This window comes from Bactrocera oleae, chromosome 5, assembly GCF_042242935.1.
Source record: "Bactrocera oleae isolate idBacOlea1 chromosome 5, idBacOlea1, whole genome shotgun sequence".
NCBI lineage: Eukaryota > Metazoa > Arthropoda > Insecta > Diptera > Tephritidae > Bactrocera > Bactrocera oleae.
Genome location: NC_091539.1, coordinates 28166369 through 28184933, shown reverse-complemented (window position 1 = coordinate 28184933; position 18565 = coordinate 28166369).

The window sequence follows — 18565 nt, the reverse complement described above, 5'->3', positions numbered from 1 at the left end:
CAATACAGCAGTTTTTAAGTATGGAAAAGAACTTACTTAAAAAAGGTGAGCTTAAGCCAGAATACGATGGCGTGTTAGAATAATACCTCCATTTAGACCATATGGAGGAAGTAAGCCCATGCGAAAAAATCATAAATGGCAAATATTACTCATTTTACTTGCCTCATCACGCAGTAGTAAAGCCAGACAAAAAAACAACTAAAGTAAGAGTTGTTTTTAATGCATCAAGATCTACTAGCTCGGGGAATTCCCTAAATGATATTCTATGTACGGGACCCACGGTCCAACCAGATTTAATGCTACTAATTTTAAATTGGCGTATATTCAAATACGTATATAACGGAGACGTCGAAAAAATGTATAGACAAATAGTCGTACATAAAGACGATCAAGATTTTTAGCGAATTATTTTCCGAAAATCTCTCAATAGTCCACTCCGCGACTATAAACTAAAAACAGTTACCTTTGGCGTCAACTGTGCTCCATATTTAGCCATTCGAACACTGCACGAATTGGCAGAAAACACCAAGTCAGAATTTCCTCTGGCAACCCAGGTGTTAAAAACACAAACGTATGTAGACGATATCCTGTCTGGAAGTCACAGTCTTCCACAAGCATACGAGTCACTCTCACAAGTGGTAAAAGCCCTCAAAACCGCAGGGTTTCCGTTGAAAAAGATAACGGCGAACCACCCCAATATTTTAAAAAATATTCCTAATGAAAATTTGTTAGATACTAATTTCCTAAAATTCGAAAAGGAAAGTACAACAAAAACTCTGGGGATCCAATGGAATGCGATATCTGACCAGTTTTCATACACTACAGAGTCAATATCAGCATTATCCGCCATAACAAAACGCCAAATTTTATCCTCTGTGGCAAAACTTTTCGACCCCGCAGGATGGCTTTCGCCAATTATGATACAAGCCAAAATCCTAATACAAGAATTATGGTTAGATGGAACCGACTGGGACGAACAAGTAAAACCACTTCGTTTAGAAAAGTGGTCCCAGTTTGCGAGCAATTTAAATAATATCTCACAGATACAGATCCCACGTTGGGTAAATTATGCCCCAGAGCACAAAGTCGAACTACACGGCTGCTGTGACGCTTCTGAAAAGGCATATTGCGCAACTATATATGTTCGCACACAAAATGACACTGCGACCACATGCCACTTACTGAGCGCTACTACTAGCCAAACTCGTGTCCATCGTACAAACGCATTTAAACATGGCACAATATAAATTATATCTATGGTCCGATTCCGAAATTGTACTAGCCTGGTTAGAAAAACCACCACATGCATGGAAGACGTATATATCCAACCGAACGTCTCAAATACTTGACCTAGTAGGATCAGCCACTTGGCGACATGTAGCCAGTGCTGACAATCCTGCTGATCTAGGTACAAGAGGATGCAAACCACTGCATCTTACCACCACCACCCTCTGGTGGAATGGCCCCCGATGGTTAACAGAATCTCCCGATTCTTGGCCACAATCGCCCATGCGCAATATAATTGCCCCAGAAAATCTAAAAATGGACTCTTTTCACACAACCGTGGATGATACTGACATCATCGTATCCCCGAGCACTCAGGGTAATCGCTTACATGCTCAAGTTCATAGAGCAACTCAAAATTAAACTTAAGGGAGTAACTTCATTACAATCCCAATGCGATACAGTGACGCACCTAGACTTACAAAAAGCAAAGGTCGCTCTTATCGCATCTACGCAAGCGCGCCACTTCAGCCGCGATATATCACTTTTGAGAGAATCAAAACCTATTGACAAGAGAAGTCCCCTCTTAGTTCTGAACCCATTCCTCGACACGAAAGATCTTCTTCGTGTGAATGGTCGGCTTGCCAATTCAAGCCTAACGTATAACGAACGCCATCCCATAATTATTCCAGAGAAGTATCGACTTGCCACACTACTCATCAATTATATCCACATATTAATGCTTCATGCCGAACATCGCCTCATGCAACATATCGTCCGCCAGGAATTTTACATTCCCCGACTTAAGCCCCAAATAAAGAAGTGCATTTTCTTGTGCAAAATCTGTACCACGCACAAGCAAAAGATGAGAACACAGATTATGGCAGCACTTCCCCTGCTGGGCCTTTTCAAATAAAGGCGTCCATGTTAAGGTCTCCCACTCTGATGAGAGGCTATGTGGCTGTTTTTGTCTGTTTTACGACAAAAGCAGTGCACCTTGAGCTTTGTACTAATCTGACGAAGGAGGCTTTTCTTGCGGCATTTGCTCGCTTCGTCGTTCGACGCGGCTTTCCATCGAAGATCATGAGCGATAATGGTAAAACATTTATCGGCGCTCAAAGAGCCACCGAAAAACAATTTGTGGACTTTATCAAACAAGTCTCACCTTCAATTCATCCCCCCAAGCGCTCCTCATATGGGTGGTTTATGGAAATCAGCTGTAAAAAGCTTCAAATCCCACTTCAAAAAAGTAGCTGGAAATTACAAATTCAATTACGAATAGTTCACGACATTATTAATTCGAATTGAAGCCGTTCTCAATTCACGGCCTCTTACAATCCTTTCGCAAGATCCCTCCGATTTCACAGCCTTAACTCCAGGGAACTTTCTCAAAGGAACACCCATTCTGGCCATACCTGAGCCAGGCGTGGAGTCGCTATCCTTATTAAATCACTGGGAAAGAATTAAAATTCTCCATCACGATTTCAGCCGCCGATGGAAAGAAGAATACATAAAGGATCTCCATAAACGATACCGTTGGAAGACTCCTGAACAAGCACCAAAGCTTTGAGATTGTGTCATCATCCATGATGATTGTCTACCTCCTACCGAATGGCGGCTTGGGCGCATAGAAAAGCTACATTACGGCTCCGACGGTCACATACGAGTGGTTGATCTTAGTACACAAAGCGGAATGCTAACCAGACCGCTCGTGAAGCTATGCTTTCTCCCAACCGCCGTTAATTGTGACACAGCAAATCGCAAACAATCAACCGATACTACCGCAATCCAATAAAATAATCAAATCAATAAGCAAAAAGCCGAAAAACTCGTTAATAACCGTTAAAAATAACAAATAACTAATAAAAAAATCGATCAATACGATGACCCATTCATGCCACATAACGTGGCACGATCATCCATATCCTTTATATGACAAGTCTGCATAATTAAACAACTCTTTCATACATATTAACATGGATGTGGATACGCCAACTACTCCCACGCCAACTGTGCGGTCGGGTACCAACGTGCCTCGCACGGGGCCTACCCCAACGCCCCGATCTGCAGCTGCAACTGCCTCTGCAAGCGCACCTGCAACGACACCGATGTCAGCACCAGTTCCTCGCGGTGGCACGCGACCTTCACCGACGCTATCATCGCATTTTTCAGAAGTATGCGACCGTTGCAACGACAACAAGTTGCCCAGACACACGGGCACTGTCTAAACTGCCTATCGCACACGCATGGGACTCAAGAGTGTGTGTCCACGGATCTGTGCCAAATTTCCAGCAGACCACATCACACACTACTTCATCGCACCTCGAGGCGCGACGTTGGTCGGCCACCTACTCTGCGAAGCCGCGCAACAGGACCTCGACCCTCATCTCGTGCGGTACACCCGCGGAATGTAACACCACGGCGTCGACAGCCTAGACCGTAACCACGTCGTTCCAATGGACTGAGCAGCGTTGTGGAAACGTTACAACAGCTGCAGCGACTACTAGGCTAATAATTTGCCTAGTGCCTAATCCCCCCTCACCGTAAGACACTGTCACACTACACCAATTCACATCCACATTACCACACCTACTTACCATACACCTACATACCATACAGTCCACATCACTACACCATGCACCAACACGCACACAAACACAACTTTACACCGATCACACCACCATGAAGACATTAGCAGATATATAAGGGACTACAAGAAGGATCCCGCCCGTTTTTTAGCATTTCGACTCGCTAGCGATTAGATCATTGAGCACCCGCCTAAATCGACTACTTTTTTTTTAAATAATTTTGCCAACGGTGAGTGGAGTTAAAATTAACTTATTAATTAATTAAAAAAATAGAGTTTACCTTGTAACTTTTGAGAATTATACAAATATTAACAATGTTATATATAAAAATGTTGATTGTAAAATTTGGAAGTATTTAAAGAACAATCATATTAATAATTTTGAAATTATAGAATATATTGAAACAAAAAATAAAAAAATTAAACTTGAAAACATAAATATTTTATCTGAACGAATGAAAGTTTTTAAACATCATTCATTTTTATGGTACATACTTGTAATTTTGTTAATAATGTACATAGTTTATAGGATTTGTAAAATTTAAAAAATCTTATAAAACTTCTAAAATAAATAGAAATTTATAATCTCAAAAAATATCATTTAACGCTATTTAGGATAAAATAAATAACCTAGGAGGGAGTTAACGGCAGCCTCCACACAGTAGCTTTACTCTAATTATAAACAAAACTGTATCTTTGCACTTAGCAATAATACAGGTTCTTAATAAGCATCTTTGCTTATTTAAGTAATCAATATTCTTTTTCATTAAGCGAATATTGTAACTGACACTTATTGTAAGAATTAAGCAAATAAGAAAATTGTATACATAAGAGTAAGTGACATTGCTACACTCACTGAAATCATAAATATCTCTAATACGCTCTCATACGATATGAGTAAAAACAATCAAGGTAGAAGTTGTTATCGAGAGTTTAGCTTAGTTCTTAAGCAAACATTCAAATGAAATAATGTAAATTAAGCATACAATTGTTAATAAATATCAAATTTAATATAGTTTAAAAATATTACTGGCGCAGTCGATAGGATCTACGAAAAAGATCCTTTAAACGAATCTACTATTAAAAATTATTAATAAGGATATTAATTAAAGGAAAGTTAATACAAAAAAAAAAAAACAAAAAAAAAAAAAAACTAACGCTGAATAAAATACAATATAATGTTCAATGTCATTGTAAGGCCGATCAATGTCATGTAAAGGTCAGCTTATTGTGTTCAATATCATGCCAATGTCAATGTAAGTAAAGAACAGATTAATGTAAAAGGAAGAGACCCACAAAACAAAACAGAAATTAAATAAAAACGGTTCCAGTGATTTACACGAAGATTAACTAAATAAGAGAATATGCTCAAACATTCCTCTTAGTGTTATAATAAATAAAAAGAGAGTTTTAAAACAAATACTACTAAATTAAATAACAATTTTGCCGATATCTATTACTTAACTTTGTTAAGATAATTTGATATAAACAAAAAAAAAAAAAACGGTTTAAATCAATAATTTAACTTAACCTATACACTGCTCTTATAAATGAGCAGCGTTGAAGAAGAGTTAGAAGTTGTAGACAAAAAATTGAGTTTTCTTAGTATAAATAAAGAAACAATAATGACTGAAGGAAAAGATAAGCGCGATCTCGTCATGCAAAAAATTAGGCTGATTCAACCGTTTGACGGCAGCATAAACTACTTAGCGCTGTACATCGACAGCATCGACAGCATCGTACGTCGGTACACAACAATCTCTTTAGATGAGGCTGCATTTTATTTCAACTGCGTTACCTGCACTCTAAGAGATTCTGCTCTGGATATTGTTACACGGGAGCAACCATGTGATTGGACAACACTACGACAATTGCCCATTGATGAATTTGGCGAACATACACCTGTGTCTACTCTTATTTTGGAAATAAGTAATATAAATTGAAGAATAGCATAAAATTATTGTGCGAAGAAATTAACATAGAAGTATGTAGAGTAAAAGATTGTATCAAATTAAAAAATGAAAATATTTCCACCAAAACATTTTTGTATAAAGAGCTAGATCAAATTAGTTTAAAGACATTAAAAAGGGAATTGCCAAATTATTTAACTGCATTAATAAATGCAAATTTAGTAACAGACCTTAAGTCAGCAATACGAATTTTGAAAGAAAATAATGTATTTGAAGATGATAGAAGACGAAACAAAAGCAAACAAAATTATAACCAAAGAAACATCCTATTTCCCAGAGTTTCCAACCTTTCTTACATAAATAGAGTAAATGGTAACGAGTTTCAATATTTTCCCCCACCCTGTGGAAATCGATTTTTTGACTACTCTCATGGCAATAACTATCGAGGATATACCCTATCACCTAATAACTCAAATCATTTTTATCACTATGAGTGGAATTATTACCCAGAAATGAATACAGCTTTAAATTCTCCTAATAGTTATACTAACAGAAATAATTTTAGTGCGCTTAATACTAATAATGTATCTAAAATAAATTCGCAACAAATAAGCAGGCAAAATGAACTTAATTTGAATCAATCTAGAATAAGGCGATATGGCGCTCCTCAACCAATGGAATTTGAGCAGTCAAATTTTCAATTAGAAGCCTCGGAGGACTGCCCACGATCGAATTAAAGGTCGAAGGTAAATTTATAAAGTTCTTGATAGATACGGGGTCTTCTGTCAGTTTAATTAAGCCCCAAGTTCTTAGTAGTAGAATCATTGAAATTGAACCAATATTACTAACAACAGCTACAGGAAAAGTATTACTTAAACAGATTCAAGAAGTTTTCGACAATTGCCATAACCACAAAATGATGTTTTACGTTTATAATTTTTCCGATAATTACGACGGATTAATAGGTTACAATACACTTCGTCAGCTCAACTCTAAGATCGATTTAAAAAATAATACAATTAGTTTACAAGGACATATACACAAATGTTTCAACAATGTTAAAAATTATACACACACTAACTTACTAATCGAGTTAAATGTTAATGATAACAAATTTACTGCCAAATTTAGACTCAACCATTTAAATAAAGAAAAAGATATGCTAGAACAAAAAATAATTTGCCACAGTACTTCTCCTTATTCTGCACCGATTTGGGTGGTGCCTAAAAAGCTAGATGCTTCAGGTAAAGAAAAATGGAGAATCGTTGTAGATTACCGAAAGTTAAATAATATCACTGTGGATGACAAGTACCCCATTCCAAATATGGACGATATACTTGACAAGTTAGGTAAATGTCTATACTTCACGACAATTGATTTGGCGCAAGGATTCCACCAAATCGAAATGGATCCTATAGATAGACAAAAAACCGCTTTTTCTACTCAAAATGGCCACTTCGAATTTTTGAGCCACTTTCCAAAGGTCATGAATACAGTTTTGGAAGGTCTAATTGGGAAAGTTTGCATGGTTTATTTAGATGACATAGTAGTTTTCAGTACATCTCTGCAAGAGCACATCGAATCGCTCGATAAAGTGTTTCGAAAATTAGCTGAAGCGAATCTAAAAGTACAGCCGGACAAAAGCGAATTTTTAAAACAAGAAACCGAGTTTCTTGGCCATGTTATTACCCCTACTGGCATAAAACCAAGTCCAAATAAAGTCGTGGCAATTTTAAATTATCCAATTCCCAAAACGGAAAAGGAAATAAAACAATTTTTGGGTTTAGCGGAATTTTACCGTAAATTTATTCAAAATTTTTCAAAAATAACAAAACCTTTAACGAATTGCTTAAAGAAAGGCAATGTGGTGAATAGTTCAGATAAAGAATTTATCAGAGCCATAGAAACTATTAAGTTATTAATAACAAAAGAGCCGATCCTGGCGTATCCAAATTACGAGAAGTTATTTACATTAACGACAGATGCCTCTAATGTAGCATTAGGAGCAGTGTTAAGCCAAAATGGGCATCCGATCTGTTTCGCCAGCCGTACACTTAATGAACATGAGTTGAATTATTCGGCAACAGAAAAAGAGCTCTTGGCAATGGTATGGGCTACGAAATACTTTAGACCGTATTTATACGGCAGAAAATTCTTAATAAATAGTGATCATCGCCCTCTGCAATGGTTACATAATTTAAAAGAGCCAAATGCAAAACTGCAACGGTGGAAGATTAGGTTGAATGAATACGATTTTGATATTAAATACATTCCAGGTAAAGAAAATAATATTGCCGATGCGCTATCTCGGGTTAGAATTGAAGAACGTAACGTTAATGAAGAAACTGCTTCGAATGTAGCCACAATCCATCCGCTGACGAAGACTCCGGCGAGTTTATTAGAATTGCCGAAAGGCCATTGAACGTATTCAAAAACCAAATTAAGCTAATAGGATCTAACCAAAATTGTACTAACACATGCAAAATATTGTCTAACAATCTTACTACTATATATTATACGGAACTAACAACTGAATATATAAAGGACTTAATTAAAACTTTAAACAAAAATACAACAATACTTATGACCGATGACGACGACTTTGTACAATTTCAAAACATTTATAAAACTCTGATTACTTCAAACAGATTTAAAATTTACCGTACCATGAAGGAATTAGAAAATATTGAAGATTATTCTGCCTTCAAATCCAAAATATTAGAAATTCACCTCGAAGGACTGCATCAAGGAATCGAAAAAGTAGCAAACTGTTTCAAGCAAAAATACTATTACCCTAATTACCTTAAAGAGATAAGTAAAATAATTAATGAATGTGAGTTATGCAACCATTGCAAAAACGACCACATCTCGAACACATTACCATTTAAAGTTACGCCTCCTGTGTATGAGGCTCGAGAAAAGTTTGTAGTAGACTTTTGGAAATGGGATGATGAAAATTATCTAACATGTATTGATTTGTTTTCCAAATTTGCGACAGCTGAAAAAGTATCAGCTTTAAATTGGTTAGAAACTAAGAAAGCCCTCCTAAAGATTTTTAACTTTATGGGACCTCCGAAGACATTAAAAATAGACCAGGACCAAGGTATCAATAATGTTAGCATAAAGCAGTGGTGTCAACAATTGAATATAGTAGTCGAAGTCACAACTGGGAAAACTATTGGGGACATTGAGCGGTTTCATAAAACAATGAATGAAAAATTGCGAATTATTTGTAGTTCTGGGGATAAAGAGTTGAAATACCTTCAAATTGAACAAGCATTATTTACCTACAACCATATTATTTCTCATTCCACTACAGGTGAAAGTCCGTATAATATATTTTTTAATAGAAAACATCCAAAAACCAATCCCCAATTAATTAAAAGAAGAAGGATAAATAACATAAATCAAAACCGACAAGAAAAAGAAATAGATACGAATTTTGTTAGCGCCGAAACCTCTAGGAAAAGATTGGATAAGATTAGTAACCCTTATAAAAAAGTACGGCTTGTTCAAACCGAATCTGATGGGAAACATCATGTAGTAAAGTTTAAAAACAGGAAAGTAAGAAAATACAAAAGCCAATTTAAAAGAAAGAAAAAATATGTATAACTATGTTTATAATTAATAGTTTTAAGTATTTTGTAAACAAAAAAAAAATTTAGTAAGATTATTGAGAATTATATGAATTAGTTAATTTTTTTTAATTCTACACATTTTGTAAATAATAAAAACAAAAAACTGCAATGAGCAATATTTTTAGATGGGAGGAGTGACATCACTCAATACCTCACTCATACACTCACTCAAATCATAAATATCTCTAATACGCTCTCATACGATATGAGTAAAAACAATCAAGGTAGAAGTTGTTATCGAGAGTTTAGCTTAGTTCTTAAGCAAACATTCAAATGAAATAATGTAAATTAAACATACAATTGTTAATAAATATCAAATTAAATTATGTAGTTTAAAAATATTACTAGTAAATTAAAATAAAGAGGAAACCCTATCCGTATATATAAAGATACTCCTTGTTGTGAACACATTTCTTGTCAGAACAACAAAGCTTTCTTTGATTGCTATGATCTCTACTTGGAATACACTGCAGTGGTCTGGTAAACGACCACCACTGTTAAAAAGAGACCACCTCCACCTCGTTATCTAGTTTGTACCCATCCGTATAGATGCTTATCCCTGCGTCCCTATCTACCTCGGCCCTTTCTCTGGAAGGAAAGGTAATATTGGGGACCAAATTTAGTTTCAATTCACATATTACACACATATACCTCGCACACCCATATATACCCATTTAGAGTGGGGCAAGCCCACTTTTCCAAAAATTTTAGCGCCCAGGTGTCCCTTGCTACTGTGATGCCCTGTACCAAATTACAGTATTGAATCTTATTTAAGTGCTTAGTTAAGGTAGTTTATGTGATTTCGCCTAATGGCACTTTGTGAGTATGGGAATGGACCAATTCCACCAATCTGCAATACTAATTGGGTGCCAAGGAGCACGCGTACGAACTTTCATCAAAATAGCTTAATTTTTACTCAAGTTATCGCTTGCACGAACGGACAGTCACTCGGAATTCAACTCGTTTCGTCAACCTGATCATTTATATTTATATAACTCCATGTCGATTAGATTTAGGTGATACAAACAACCTTTAGGTGTGAATCTATTATAAAATGTGCAACATGTTGCGAGAGTATATGTATGTATTTATGTATTTTAAAATTTTAATAAGCATGTCTGTCCAGTTTTTTTACTATAAATAAGCCAAGTAATATCTAATTGAGATTTAGCAAACATCAAAAAGCTTCCCTAGCCCCCATGTAGCCAATGAAATTGTGCTCTACCCTCCATAATAAAGTTATTTAAGAGGATCTGTTAAGACTTATGTGGTAGGTGCTGAATATTGCTACGGTATACCTAATTATGGTTCACCATGAATTTAAGGGCAGAAAATACATGGATTTTTCACCACGCTAATGCACCATCACATGATTGTGATTAACTTTTTGAACAAAAGTTCGCCGTATTCGCCTGATTTTGCTTCCTGTGAATTTTTTCTGCTTTCGAAACTGAAAACTCAGCTTCAGAGAACGCACCATGAGTCCATTAAAAGTCATTCGCTTAATGCACTGCGGAAAATTCGTTGGCAAGCTTGTATGGGCACAAAATGTCAGAAACAGTTGTCACAATTTACGATCGTATATACTGTGCAGCTGCGACCGAACCGAGCACTTGTTTTAGTATATTGACAATTTTGTAAAATGATAAATATTCTTCATGCTTTCAGCCATATAGGACAACAAAATCAGTTTTACTCAGGGACTGTAAATAATCATTATTGGAGCGAATTTTAAATGAAAAAAACAAGCACTTAGAATCGACATACAAAAAAGGTTTTTGTTATTTCAAAAATAAAATTTATGGTATGGTATTGCCTGGTTTGCATGAATATTGCAAATTTTATCGCTATCGGATCCAAGACCTGAAAGTTATTCAAAAAGTAATTTCAGCTGGCAAACGTTTATAGCTGCAACAAGTTCATTGAAATAATAATTTCTTAGAAAATGTTTACGTTATTCACAAAGAAGAAAATGAAGATATATAATATTTTTGTTCTAAACAGGCTTGCAACGAAGTTGGCAAAACACTTCATAAGAAACCTGTGATCAAAAGTGTAAATGACCAATATATGATATTGATTTTGTTTATTTAAAGTTTGTTTATTAAAGTATACATTTGTAATAATAACTGAATAATACTGGCAACTCGCTCTGCGTTGCCTGTCCTTTCTCGTTGCCTCGTTTCGACTGACTACTCGTTGTCTCCCTTGCCACACCGTTCGTCAGCTGCCGTATTGCCATCTAACGTTGACAGCTCGGCCACTCCTGATAGATCGTCTCTCCGGGACGATTTTCCGTGGGCATCGTCGTTGATGCTCTTAAATGAACATTTTGTTTCGTAATCGTCATTAGTCATACTCAAAGCGCACCATGGCTTCATGTTGTCATTCGTAAATATTCCTGCGTAGCGCTTTCGCTGGTTCGGTATATCTGGCAGTCACATAACGATCATTGGGTAAAACCTTCGTTACCAAATACGGACCTTTGTATGACGGATCAAGCTTATGAGATGTACCAGTTGGAGGAGGTACGTAATCGATTACTACCAGATCTCTTTCGTTATACCGTCTTGTTTTTGTCTCTGTTTATGATGTTTGATGTCGAGACGTTGTTTCCATTTAGCCCTTTCTATGTTAATTCGTTCGGCCGCTGATTTCAGTCGGAAGTCTTCATGTTGAGTTTTTCCGTCGTCGTCGTCATCTGTGATAGCTTGGATTAATCGATTCGTTGTGACGTCGCGTGGCTTATACTTGAAAACTAAGCTACTGGGGCTTTGTTTCGTAGTTGCGTTGTATATAGTTAAGACAGGTTTGGTTGTTATTATACTTTTAATCTTTTCAAATGCGTCGCTTTGTTCTTCATTCCAAACAAACTCTGCGTTCTTCTTTAGTAACAATGTCAATGGTTGTGCCAAAATGCTGTACCCTTTAACAAACTTCAGGAAGTAACCAGTTATACCCAGCAATTGTCGAACGGTTTTTGTTGTTGTTGTTTTCGCAAACTCTTAAATCACTTTGGTTTTAATTTCTCCTGGTCGTATGCCTTTACTGTCTATATCATGCCCCAGGAAACGGACATGCTGCGATAAAAATGTACATTTGGATGGTCTAAGCGCAAGACCTGACGCTTTTACGGCTTCAAGAAATTCTTTAAGTATCTCGATACCTTCGTTGACTGTTTTTGTGGCTATGATGACCTCATCTACATAGTTGACCAATTTGTCCCGATGCTTAAGTGTCTTGATTAAATTGACAATAATTTCCTGGAAAACCTTGGGAGCGTTTACCAACCCAAAAGGCATGACGTTATGCTCGAACAATCTCTCAGGTGTTAAAAATGCTGTGCATTTCTTTGATTCTTCGTTAATTGGTACTTGATAGTAACCGGATGTCATGTCCAGTGTTGAAAAGAACTTATTGCCGGATAACCGTGAAAGTTGCTCTTCGACTATCGGCATTACATAGTTTTTCTTAACAGTGACTTCATTGAGTGCTCGGTAGTCAATACAATTGTTAATAAATATCAAATTAAATCGTATTTTTTAAAAATATTACTAGTAAATTAAAATAAAGAGATCAGTAATTCATCAGGATCACTCAAACTATCATATTTGATTTCTTCCTCACGTTTGCGGAAAACTATATTTTTCATCAGTTCATCTGCTTCACAGTTACCAGGGATATTACTATGCTGTGCACCCCATTGCAGGTTTGTCGAGAAATAGAATGTTAGATCCACTAAGAGATCAAAACAGTCCTTCACTATTTTTGACGAAACCCTAAGAGACTTCAGTGATTTCAAAGCCACTTGGCTATCCGTATATATAAAGATACTCCTTGTTGTGAACACATTTCTTGTCAGAACAACAAAGCTTTCTTTGATAGCTATGACCAATTGGAATACACTGCAGTGGTCTGGTAAATCCTATCCGTATATATAAAGATACTCCTTGTTGTGAACACATTTCTTGTCAGAACAACAAAGCTTTCTTTGATTGCTATGATCTCTACTTGGAATACACTGCAGTGGTCTGGTAAACGACCACCACAGTTAAAATGCGACCACCTTCGCCTCGTTATCTAATTTGTACCCATCCGTATAGATGCTTATCCCTGCGTCCCTATCTACCTCAGCCCTTTCTCTGGAAGGAAAGGTAATATTGGGGACCAAATTAAGTTTCAATTCACATATTACACACATATACCTCGCACACCCATATATACCCATTTAGAGTGGGGCAAGCCCACTTTTCCAAAAATTTTAGCGCCCAGGTGTCCCTTGCTACTGTGATGCCCTGTACCAAATTACAGTATTGAATCTCATTTAAGTGCTTAGTTAAGGTAGTTTATGTGTTTTCGCTTAACGGCACTTTGTGAGTATGGCAATGGACCAATTCCACCAATCTGCAATACTAATTGGGTGCCAAGGAGCATTTATATTTATATAACTCCATGTCGATTAGATTTAGGTGATACAAACAACCTTTAGGTGTGAATCTATTATAAAATGTGCAACATGTTGCGAGAGTATATGTATGTATTTATGTATTTTAAAATTTTAATAAGCATGTCTGTCCAGTTTTTTTACTATAAATAAGCCAAGTAATATCTAATTGAGATTTAGCAAACATCAAAAAGCTTCCCTAGCCCCCATGTAGCCAATGAAATTGTGCTCTACCCTCCATAATAAAGTTATTTAAGAGGATCTGTTAAGACTTATGTGGTAGGTGCTGAATATTGCTACGGTATACCTAATTATGGTTCACCATGAATTTAAGGGCAGAAAATACATGGATTTTTCACCACGCTAATGCACCATCACATGATTGTGATTAACTTTTTGACCAAAAGTTCGCCGTATTCGCCTGATTTCCTGTGAATTTTTTCTGCTTTCGAAACTGAAAACTCAGCTTCAGAGAACGCACCATGAGTCCATTAAAAGTCATTCGCTTAATCCACTGCGGAAAATTCGTTGGCAAGCTTGTATGGGCACAAAATGTCAGAAACAGTTGTCACAATTTACGATCGTATATACTGTTCAGCTGCGACCGAACCGACCACTTGTTTTAGTATATTGACAATTTTGTAAAATGACAAATATTCTTCATGCTTTCAGCCATATAGGACAACAAAATCAGTTTTACTCAGGGACCGTAAATAATCATTATTGGAGCGATTTTTAAATGAAAAAAACAAGCACTTAGAATCGACATACAAAAAAGGTTTTTGTTATTTCAAAAATAAAATTTATGGTATGGTATTGCCTGGTTTGCATGAATATTGCAAATTTTATCGCTATCGGATCCAAGACCTGAAAGTTATTCAAAAAGTAATTTCAGCTGGCAAACGTTTATAGCTGCAACAAGTTCATTGAAATAATAATTTCTTAGAAAATGTTTACGTTATTCACAAAGAAGAAAATGAAGATATATAATATTTTTGTTCTAAACGGGCTTGCAACGAAGTTGGCAAAACACTTCATAAGAAACCTGTGATCAAAAGTGTAAATGACCAATATATGATATTGATTTTGTTTATTTAAAGTTTGTTTATAAAAGTATACATTTGTAATAATAACTGAATAATACTGGCAACTCGCGCTGCGTTGCCTGTCCTTTCTCGTTGCCTCGTTTCGACTGACTACTCGTTGTCTCCCTTGCCACACCGTTCGTCAGCTGCCGTATTGCCATCTAACGTTGACAGCTCGGCCACTCCTGATGGATCGTCTCTCCGGGACGATTCCGTCATACTCAAAGCGCACCATGGCTTCATGTTGTCATTCGTAAATATTCCTGCGTAGCGCTTTCGCTGGTTCGGTATATCTGGTAGATCTTCTGGTAGATCACATAACGATCATTAGGTAAAACCTTCGTTACCAAATACGGACCTTTTTATGACGGATCAAGCTTATGAGATGTACCAGTTGGAGCAGGTACGTAATCGATTACTACCAGATCTCTTTCGTTATACCGTCTCGTTTTTGTCTCTGTTTATGATGTTTGATGTCGAGACGTTGTTTCCATTTAGCCCTTTCTATGTTAATTCGTTCGGCCGCTGATTTCAGTCGGAAGTCTTCATGTTGAGTTTTTCCGTCGTCGTCGTCATCTGTGATAGCTTGGATTAATCGATTCGTTGTGACGTCGCGTGGCTTATAATTGAAAACTAAGCTATTGGGGCTTTGTTTCGTAGTTGCGTTGTATATAGTTAAGAAAGGCTTGGTTGTTATTAGACTTTTAAGCTTTTCAAATGCGTCGCTTTGTTCTTCATTCCAAACAAACTCTGCGTTCTTCTTTAGTAACAATGTCAATGGTTGTGCCAAAATTCTGTACCCTTTAACAAACTTCAGGAAGTAACCAGTTATACCCAGCAATTGTCGACGGTTTTTGTTGTTGTTGTTTTCGCAAACTCCTAAATCACTTTGGTTTTAATTTCTCCTGGTCGTATGCCTTTACTGTCTATATCATGCCCCAGGAAACGGACATGCTGCGATAAAAATGTACATTTGGATGGTCTAAGCGCAAGACCTGACGCTTTTACGGCTTCAAGAAATTCTTTAAGTACCTCGATACCTTCGTTGACTGTTTTTGTGGCTATGATGACCTCATCTACATAGTTGACCACTTTGTCCCGATGCTTAAGTGTCTTGATTAAACTGACAATAATTTCCTGGAAAACCATGGGAGCGTTTACCAACCCAAAAGGCATGACGTTATGCTCGAACAATCTCTCAGGTGTTAAAAATGCTGTGAATTTCTTTGATTCTTCGTTCATTGGTACTTGATGGTAACCGGATGTCATGTCCAGTCTTGAAAAGAACTTATTGCCCGATAACCGTGAAAGTTGCTCTTCGACTATCGGCATTACATAGTTTTTCTTAACAGTGACTTCATTGAGTGCTCGGTAGTCAATAAATATTCGACTTTCGCCGTTGGACTTCTTCACTAAGAGAACTGATGCTGCGTGTGGTGAATTACTCGGACGGATGGTGTCGTTGTCTAGCAGTTCCTTTAAAACCTTTGATAACATTGGTCGCTGTGGGAACGGAACTTGATAACGTTTGCCCAGAATAGGCACTGGTACAGTAACTTCTATCGTCATATGCGCATTGTTGCATCTATCGGTTTGGTTGATACTTTCTGCAAAACAATTTTTATAAGCCAACAAAATATTCATTGCCTTGCCTCGTTCCTGCTCCGATAAATTGCTGGATACGTTAAGGTCTACCCTTTTAGCTTCTTGTAGATGTAGCACCCCCTTTCCATTTACTATTCTGCACCAGCATCTGTTAGCTTCCTGAGTCTGCATCCCGTTGGCTGCCGTTTCCCGTATCAACGAGCATACGCTGCCAGTATCGATGTACGTTTCAAGTTTATTCCCATTAAGCTCCACTATTTTCATAACTGGAGGAGCCCCGTCGTCTTCCTGGTGATTGGTAATCTTTACAACTGATGCCTTTTTACTGCATGTTTTAGCTTCATGACCCATTTTTGAACATATCGTGCATCGTAGTTTCCTTTGTGGTTGCGGGCACTTGGCTGCCATGTGTCCCTACTCGTTGCAATTGAAGCACTTTATTTGTGTGTACTTCCCATTGTATTTAATTTCGGTCTTCGTTGGCTGGTTTGGTGGTATTGATGTTACCGATGCACTACTGATTGCTGATAAATTCTTTAATGCAACCAAGAGTTCACTACACGTTGTAAAATTCATCGTTGCTAATGGCTTAGTTAATGCGCTATCATTGAGACCGCTGATGATGTGCATGTTGATAGATACGTCATCCACCCTACCTTGCCTACCTATGGTTAGCATAGAGTAAAAATACTCTTCATAGTCTTCGCCGTTTTTACGTTTGCGTTTCATAAGCAATTTATGAATCTCCGCTGCATTGTGCGTTGTTGGAACATCCGCTTTAAATCATATCCTAAATCGACATCTCTCGCTGTATTGGTCTTCTTAAATCGTGAGCTGATTCCCAAGTTGATACATTTGACCCTGGTGACTCTAAGTCGTTGTTGATTGCAGCTTGTTGAATTTTCTCCCTATTCGGTACCGCTGTTGAATTTTGGGTGATCGCCGCCATAGCTGACGTTAAACCTGCGATTGCTTCTCTTAAACTGTTGATTTGCACTTGTAGATCACTTGTAGGACTGGAACTTTCATCTTCAATCTCGATTGCGTCTACTTCGTCGGCACCTAGAACCTCTTGCAGTTTTGATAACTTGATTGCCTTGGTACCCGTCAGTGGTAAATCGTTTGCTCTTAGAAGTGTATTAAGCTGACTGACCTTTAGCGTATTTAATTTGTTCATCTTGCGTCTTTTGTTTTGAGCTTCTAACTCGTTGCTCTTCTAACGTCGCCTTACTCGTACTCGATATTGATGTTTCGTTTCACTTTCTTGTTTTTGTGTTCTTGCTCTCTCTTCTTACCAGATGCTTGCACCCGCTAATACGTTGCGTATGTATTTCTCTTAAAATTTTATCCGTTAACTCGCTGATGTAGTGACGGTGAATTGGCGTCGTTTCGCCGCTTCGGTTCACAACTTCGTAGCAACGCTGTTGATATTTTATAAGCAGAGAAGTTCGCGTTGCACGTTCGAGCTTGCTAATTTTCTTCTGCTTAATCGTTGTGTGCAAAAATGCCTGTCCTTTGTTGTTGCGTGTCTGAACTTGCACGCTGTACGTATGAGAATCAATGTACTGTTTGTTGATTTGCGCGCGTTGCAAATACTTCGTTTGTCTTATTTCGTAAGACGTTCATATTTCGCTGTGGTGCCGTTGAAAAGTCTGCAGAACAAGGGACGTTACCGTTGCGCCGTTTTGCAATTCGTGCCGTTTTGCGCTGCTCAACCCTTGGATCGCTGAAAAACACTTCTTCTTCTCTTTTACGCCGTTTCACCACTGCTACATTTTACTTCTCTACTATACACTATATAAATCATCAGGATGACGAGATGAGTTTCTGTCCGTGCAAGCTGTAACTTGAGTAAAAATTGAGATATCTGATGACACTTAATTAAGATATAAAGCTGTACTTTTTTTACAGCGGATTTCAGTAGTAAGGATCATCTGTGGGCTAAACATTTTGAAAAAATGGGCGTGGTCCCGTCCTCTGATAGTTTCAATGTACATATCTCCTAAACCACTCAATCTACAACAACCAAATTCGCTTATAACAAATTCTTTAAGAACCTCTACCGTCAGTGA